General features: G+C 38.6%; 1 long non-coding RNA gene across 1 annotated transcript; it reads left to right on the top strand.

Moving 5' to 3' along the window:
* The first annotated feature begins 5,901 nt into the window (after window positions 1–5,901).
* LOC115801385 (uncharacterized) lies at window positions 5,902–7,672 on the top strand. Its single transcript, XR_004021752.1, has 4 exons — window positions 5,902–6,041; window positions 6,630–6,761; window positions 7,112–7,261; window positions 7,544–7,672. It is a non-coding gene; the product is annotated as an uncharacterized LOC115801385 (long non-coding RNA).
* Window positions 7,673–8,033: the final 361 nt, after the last annotated feature.

The raw sequence follows: 8,033 nt of genomic DNA, 5'->3' as shown, positions 1-8,033 counted from the left end.
TGACGATATATAACCTTGTTCAGCCTGTTTAGGAATGCACTGAGATCAATAACCTAATTTCCAACGCAGATCTGGAGAAACAGCAAAAACCAACGGGACCCTACACAGCCACAGATGCTGCTCCAGAGCTAGAAGTTCTAAACCATAAACACCAACCTGGGAAACTTGCTAAGTGTGACAGGTCCAACATAACTCCAGATACAGCCCAGCCACAGGGTAAACCAAATCTTTCAGATAATGACAACAGAGAACCAAACGCACCTCCCTCCTAAACTCACCAGCCTGCACCAACCTGACATTTCTCCTCCCTGAGTTAAATAGATGAATGGAAGTTAAGTGGTTACAAACATAAAAACCACGGGTCCACAGACAGGAGCAGTGAGCTGAAATCAGCACAAAGCTACCTGAGAGGCTGTATTGAACTACTATATATAATTTAATCATTTGTCCTGACTGGTTTCACCTCAGATGTTCTTTCTCCTTTTGGTAGATTTCTCCCACCTCTGTTTTGATGCCAAGAAGAAGAAGAAGCTGCTTCAGAGAAGTGGGCTTCATGGTCTCAGTGCACAGCAACATGTGTTTTCACTGCCACAATCAAAACATTGAATAAAATCTATGTATTGTTGTTTGGAAACGTGTCATATTACTGCATGCTAAGGTGTGTTATTAAAGAAAAAAATGAGTTCTATATTTCTGGTTTGATGATATCCGAAGCTTTTGATTCAAAACGTTTATTTTCCACTGCACAAAATATTTACTGTTGCACATTTATTTCTCATAGGGATTTTTTTTTTCTTTCCATATTTCAGTCTCTGGTTCTTGAGAGTCATGGCTCTGTCTGGTCTCTGACAGAGATCCTTAAAAATATTATTGGAAAGTACCTATTAATTTTACTTTCAAACAGCTTTATGTGAATGTTATCTTTTCATTTATAATTTTTAATATATTGATCACAGTGTAGTGTACCGTAGAGGCATCCAAAAATGATGAGACTGGGCTGCGTGTGTGTGATTTGGAAGGTTTGTGTCTGTCTGTGACTCTGCAGAGGTTAAAGCTGTGATCCAGTCTCAGTCTCTGACTGAAGGTTGCTGAGACTCTGATTAGATACACAATGTGAAGTTCACAATTCTCTAAACAAATAAAATGGTAATGACAAACATGAACATCTGTACTTATTTCAGAGACATGAATGTTTACAAACATAATATTTATTTTAAGGATTGGACTTCATAAAGCGCACTGATGTTAGAGTGTGTGTTCATATTTAAATCATTTTGTAGGCTGAAATTGTAACGGTGGACCTGAGATGGTCCAGAGAAAGTAAACACATGTTAATTAGAATAATAACAACAGACTGAGACAGACAGCTGTGAAATGCGCACACAATGACGTCACCTCATTCACTGCTAGCTACATCGTATCATTCATGATCATCTATGTAAACAACGTTTAAAGAAGCCGCCACAGCTCTGCGGCTGTAACTGTTTCAAATCATATATTTTTGCTCGTTTGAACTCTGAGGATGTTTTTAAAACGGTCTTAAAAGGCTGTTTCTATGGTGGTTGTCACGGACGCCTCAGTAGCTTCTTAGGCTAACCTGGCGCGTCCGGTTCCTGCTGCTAGCTGTCTGCCGCAGGAAGGCTGCGTCCCATTTCAAAGAGCCGCCGCTCCGTCGTAACTGTGGCTCAAACACCACTTTATCCTTTAAGAAAAGGCCTTTTATAGCCATTTTGGTCGCAGTTTTGATTATAAAATAAAAGGGAAAATATAAACAAACAAAAAGCTTAACATTGTGAAGACTTGGAAGAACAATGTGACACTGATGAGAGGATTAGGCTTCCCAGGTCATTGCCAGGCCAAACCGGCTGGTGATCAGAATTATTTTATTTATTTTTTTACCCAGTTTCGCTGGCGGTGCAGCGCTCACAGCCTGTCCGAGGTCCCGGGCTGAACTTCAAGCCCAGCCCGTCCCTCCAGACAATACTCACCGCTCCACTATAATGACCGCTTTACTCTCATCTTTCTATTGTTTTTAATGGACAGTTCCGCTTACAATTACAGTTCAATGATGTGAGGATCCTTGGTACAGTATACAGCGGGCTGCAAATGAATGCGCTTCCACTATTACTGCTCCTCCTGGTGGATAAACAAGACATTACCACCATTTTCCCCAAATGCTGCTTAGGGGCGTTCCCACCAGTGGCCGGAATTCCTACGTCATTAGCGGGGGATCGCGTTTAGGCCGAGGTTCGGCCACGAATCGGCCAAGGACCGGCCAAGGTCGCGTCACGGATCGGCCGGAAATTTTCAGTGGCTGCATCTGTATAAGTATAAGTATAGCAAGTATACTATAGACCATGTACTTTAAGTGTACTAGAAAGTATACCAATTTAATACTTTTTCAGACTAAATTGGAACATTTCAAGTTTATGAAAGTATACTTTAAAGTTCATTTTAAGTTTGCAAAAGTATACAACAAGTACACTCATCTATATACTATCAATGTACTTGGTATATCCCTCTCATATGCTTAAAGTATACCACAAGTACACTTATCGATATACTGCCATTGTACTAGTTATATACTTTGAGTCCCTATTTTTATTGTATACTTTAAGTATACTGTTATAAATGTTGGTTATTTCACTATCTTATTTGTTATACTTTAAGTTTGCTTGGCACATTACTTGTAGCTTACTATTTATATACTGGAAATATACTCCTTAAAGTATTCTTAAAGTTTATGAAAGTGTGATGCATTTACAAAATCACAAGACAGAATGTTGAAAACAAGTTTTATATATGTTCAAAGATTTCAAACATTTCAAAAACAAAGACCTATGAAATCAAGTTCTTCCTTACTGGAGAAAATGAAAGGAAAAAGTGCACATTTGCATCTAAAAATGTAAACATAATGGTCTCTCCAAGATCAAGTCCTTATTTGTAAAAAGTGGTAAAGCAAAACTTGTGCATATGCTTGTAAAAATGTAAACATAGCATCTTCAACTGAGAAATAAAGTCCTTCCTTGTCAAAAAAGGTAAAAGAAAAGCGCACCTTTGGAACCAAAAATAAAAAAGACAGAAACAAAATCTGTACTTTTATGACTTCTTTTCATCTACTTGTTGGCGTAGCTTATGTTGTTGCATTTCTTTCTTATGATTCGTCTCACATCTTGCATGGTGGGTGTCAGGAGATTTCACCTGGGCATGGTCTATGAGTGAAAAAACACATACAGAACAAACCATTACCTCAGTGTTATTCTTATTCACTGTCCACAATTAACACATGTCATGGCAGGGAGGATGGTTTATCAGGTACATTTCTGAACTTAAATGCAATCAGCAAAAACTGTTATAAAGGGATTGCACACACATCACACGCCAGTCAGACTCAATAAGGCAGAGTGTAACTGAGTGGCAAAACAATGGACAGCATGCTGGCAGTGACATCACGTGTAAATCCTCTGTAATTTACGACAACTGAAAAGCCTTGATTGTTTACCATCATATAGAAGCATTAGTATGTATTGTTTTTATTTTATTTTATTTGTAGTACTGATAGTGTGTGTGAGTGTCTGATTATAACTATGTCTCTACCTATTATTCCAGTTTTGCCTTAAATTAAATGCACTCACCAAATATAGCATCAAGCTTGGTGTTATCCAGTTGTGGTTTTGATTCCACATCTTTGTGGGCCTCGACTGCCTCCCGGTCAAACTTGAGTTGGACAGCGTGTCTACCATAGATGAACACCGCAAGATCCCCAATGTACAATGCTGAACTTGCAGTTCGCAGAGACTTCAGCTTTAGTCTTGGGACTTTTACATCACAACCTGGCGTATAGAGGCACCTGCAAAACATTTGACTATTACTCACCAAATAATGATGAAACAATTATATAAAATTTCTTTGTAAATCTATTCATTTATCAGTGCAGTGAATATGCATTGGCCTATAATCTATACACTAACTCCATAACATGAGAAATTTGGGGGGCATCATCATAGCATTTCCAAATCAATCATTATTTGTATACATCCAGCACAAAGTTGATTAATATGCTTCTTTTTAAATTATGTGTATAGTCACAAGGTGTAGAGGGAAATTGTATAGCAGACATTTCCCCACATGGATAAACACATACCCTATCAATGCATTTTGAGGTATTTACCATATTATGAGGGTCAGACAACACTTGAGGAGAGGCAGGTGGTCAAACTTGTTGGTCTGGTGTGGGTGTTGACCAGGTGGAAGCAGGAGTTGAGATCTGAACAGTGATTTTTTTCTAAGATCTCTTTCAGCATTGTCACTACTGCTGGAAGCTCTGTAAAGGGAATGAAAACAAGGCAACAAAAGCTTTGTGTCATTACTGTGTTTTGAGACCATTTTAAAACATTAAATTAGTCATTTTTGTTATGAAGACCATGACTGGAAGTGGCGCTGATTAGGCAGAAACAGGAAGCAGGAGGAGACTGAATTAGCCAAAACCTTAGCCAAATGTCAGGTTGAAGCCAGGTGTGGACCTTTTTCCACACTTGGCAGCAGATCCCAGCTCTCCCTGCCAGCAATTGTTTGTCTGTGTGATTTGTCTCTTTTTTCAGATTTCAATGCTTCAGTATGGGAGTATATGAAAATTTCACTTTATTGTGTTATTAAGTTTAGTTCATTATACCTGACCTGCACACCCACAGTGTTTGACATCAGGAATCAGTATAGGCACATATTCAGTTGTTAAAAGCTGTTGTTTTATAATTTGCTTTAGGCTACTTGAATTGATAAAGAGAAAATACCTCTCATAGCATCTAGTATCTCTTTCCCATAGTCTGCTTTCAGGCTCTCGATTTCTCTCTGAAGCTCTTTCACTTTCTTCTGTGCGCCACTCCAGTTTCTGGGCAGCTGCTCCTCATCTGATGACTCCTCATTTGAGTTAGTTGACTACACCAAAACACGTGAAATCAAAGAATCAGCCAGAATTAGGATCAGGCAGAAAATCCACACGATAATTATTGCTTCAACTCAAAATACCACAATAGTCAAATATTTTACCTCTGAAGATATTTTGTTTGCCAGCTGCTTCTTCAGCTCTTCTATCATCACTCTTTTTCAGCACATGATGACTTATTTCTCTTCTGTTAAAATTATAATTCAGTTTTATATGTTTATAACAGGCAAATATAATAACATCCATGGTAATGATGATTTACTTGCATTTACAGAGTCAGCTGCACCACTGATGGATCATACCTAGATTCAAAAATGTGTAACTCAAAACAAAAATCATATAACTATGGAGTTAAGTTTTATGCACACCAGAAATGATAAAGAAATGTCACTTAGAATCAACTGGTGTCATACCAAGGTATTTATTTTCTGTAATTAAAAAACTGCCAATGTGAGCACCCCTTTAGCTTTTTCATATAGGGTATAGATGAAGCTATGAAGCTAATTGAGAAGCAATACAATTAACAACTTACCACCAACCATCAAAACCTTTGCTGGGAAAAAGGCTGGAGCTGACTTTTTTCTGCCTTTTATGTCCCACTTTATCTCCATCCATCCGTCTTCTTCTTCTAGATCAGGGCACTGAGTGATTACTTTTGGACATTGTTGCTGGTCGTCAGTACTCATCCATAAAATCTTCCCAACTTCCACAGTCTTGTCCTTGAAATAATAAATGGCAAATGGCATTGTGGTATCTAATGCTGAAAATTCAATTTTAGCTAGGATATGTCTTCTCCTTCTTCTCCTTTCCTTGTTGATACTGGTTGAGACCGTTATTTATTTATTTTTTTTGCAAGGGAGACCTTGAATTGGCGCGTGAGCGCTAATTTAAAATTGGGAGGCTCCCATTGGCTGCCAGGTCGGGGCGGGACCATGGCCAGAAGTGCCATACCAGAAATTTCTGTGGTGATACTACCTGGAAGAAGCTGAGCTAGCTCATTAGAGCTAACGTGGCTAAACAGTGTGGACCTTATCAAAGATATTTAGAGGATTACACAGCAGAGATTCCAAGGACTACCAAGTACAGATGGAAAGTAAAAGTAAGTAACAGATAATGAATTTGCTCGCACATAAAATTCTGTACTGCTCAGATGTTTACAGTTAGGCTACTTTAGCCGCATTAGTCACGTTGGAATGTTAGCAGCTTGTAATCTTAAATGAAAGATTACATGGCTGCTACCGTTAAAGGTAGCGTTTTTGTTTGACTATGAGTGACAGACTTGTAAGCTAATGTCCGAATGCAAGTTTGTGTGAGTTGTCTTTTACAGTGATTGTTGCGCAGCCAATGTAACCGGAAGTAAGTGAGCCGTAGTAAAAATGTTTATATGCAAGGAGTCTATTAAAACTGTTATGTTTTAATGTTTGATGTGTAAGATCTGAACACACCTAGCAGCTAGCTGCTTACAATGCAGGTGAGATTTCTTTTCAATGAAGTTGGCAGAATAGGGAAAGTTGAATCTGGTTTTAATTTCAAAGACAATTGATACCCATGCATTATGTACAGTCTCATACGGAGGCAACTTCCCAAAATATGTTGGGATGATCTTAAATGCACTCAGTATACCCAAAGGGAATGAAAGGACCTGAGTAATAATTTACATTTATGTTTGAACACCCCACCTTTTCAGGATAGGGCAGAACTACAGGACAACTCACAAGATCACATTAGTCAGCCCACTGCTTCCCATAGAGAAGTTAGAGATGATGTCAACAGTAGGAGCTCTTCCACACCTAGGCTTTTGGATTCTGCCCTTCAACAGGTAAATATGCAAAAGCACAGTTTCAGTCTAAGTGGAATTGTTGTGTTGCCAGTATACATTCCCCCATGTATCTGGGTAATCTTCATATCCTGCTTGATTAAAGTTTAAGAATCTTTCCTAAATTGTGCTTTCAGCTCCCCAACTAGGTACATTATCATAAGCACCTGTCATATGCCACTTCACTGACTTATTTTTCTCCCATGACACAATAAGCAGTTGAGGTGGAAAGCACTGAAGTTGTCAGAAAATTAAAGTTTACACTTACTCTGTTTATGATTTGATGATTGGACTTGACATAAAGGGAGTTAATTCATTCAGTTGTTCATTGTCTTTCTCTTGTTAAACTGTAGAATATCAGTCATGATGACATCAACACAGATGGTCACATGACTTACACTTCGACCAGTGGAGAGGAAGAACTCAACAATTCCAGCAGTGAAGATGAACTTGATAGTGAGAGCTCTTCCACGGACAGCCTGTTGGATATGGACATTCAAGAGGTACATTGGGGTAGGGTGGGGGAATACACTAGGCCAAGTTTGTTAGCATAGTAATATGCTTCAGAGGGCCTTCAGTGACACTCTCACGGAAGTGTCAACAGTGCACACATTTTCCAATACATTTAGTTAGAGGTTTGCTGTAATGGTTGAGCACATTCATACCACACTTATGTGCATTTTGAGCTATCCTCTAGCTGAACCAAAGTGTAGACAAATGACAACATTGCTAACAAAAAAGCAAATGTTACATTTTTTTATTCTCTTTCCTTTGTTCACATGTAGAATGATAATATAGATAACCACACTGACACAGAAGACCACTGGAGTAACACTTCCAGCAGTGAAAATGAAGATGATGAACTCGACACTGAGAAACCAACCACAAGCCAGTTGGATGTTCACGTCTCAGAGGTGAATGCACCATTCTATGGGTTAGTTTATATGCGCTTCCTTTAATCTTTTAATTAATTACTTCAAGTTATCTTTTTCCCTTGTCAACTTGTAAAATGATGAAGCTCTGCCACATTCTGAAGAGGACTTGATTGGTGCTGCCATTGATGAAGCTGAAAACCATGCTGATGACGAAGACGTGATGGAGGGGAGTACAAGAGGAAATGAACCTGAATTTCCAGTGGTATGTAGACAGTGGTTCAATAACACATTGTTAGTAGTTACTATTCGCACATTACATACAATTGGAACATTTGGAGACAGTACTACATAACAATAATGATGATAATACACACTGTATGTGTTAACTGTTACTCGTTCT

This window comes from Archocentrus centrarchus, chromosome 3 (assembly GCF_007364275.1).
Source record: "Archocentrus centrarchus isolate MPI-CPG fArcCen1 chromosome 3, fArcCen1, whole genome shotgun sequence".
NCBI classification, from domain to species: Eukaryota; Metazoa; Chordata; class Actinopteri; order Cichliformes; family Cichlidae; genus Archocentrus; species Archocentrus centrarchus.
This window is presented reverse-complemented; position numbering and strand designations above follow the sequence as displayed.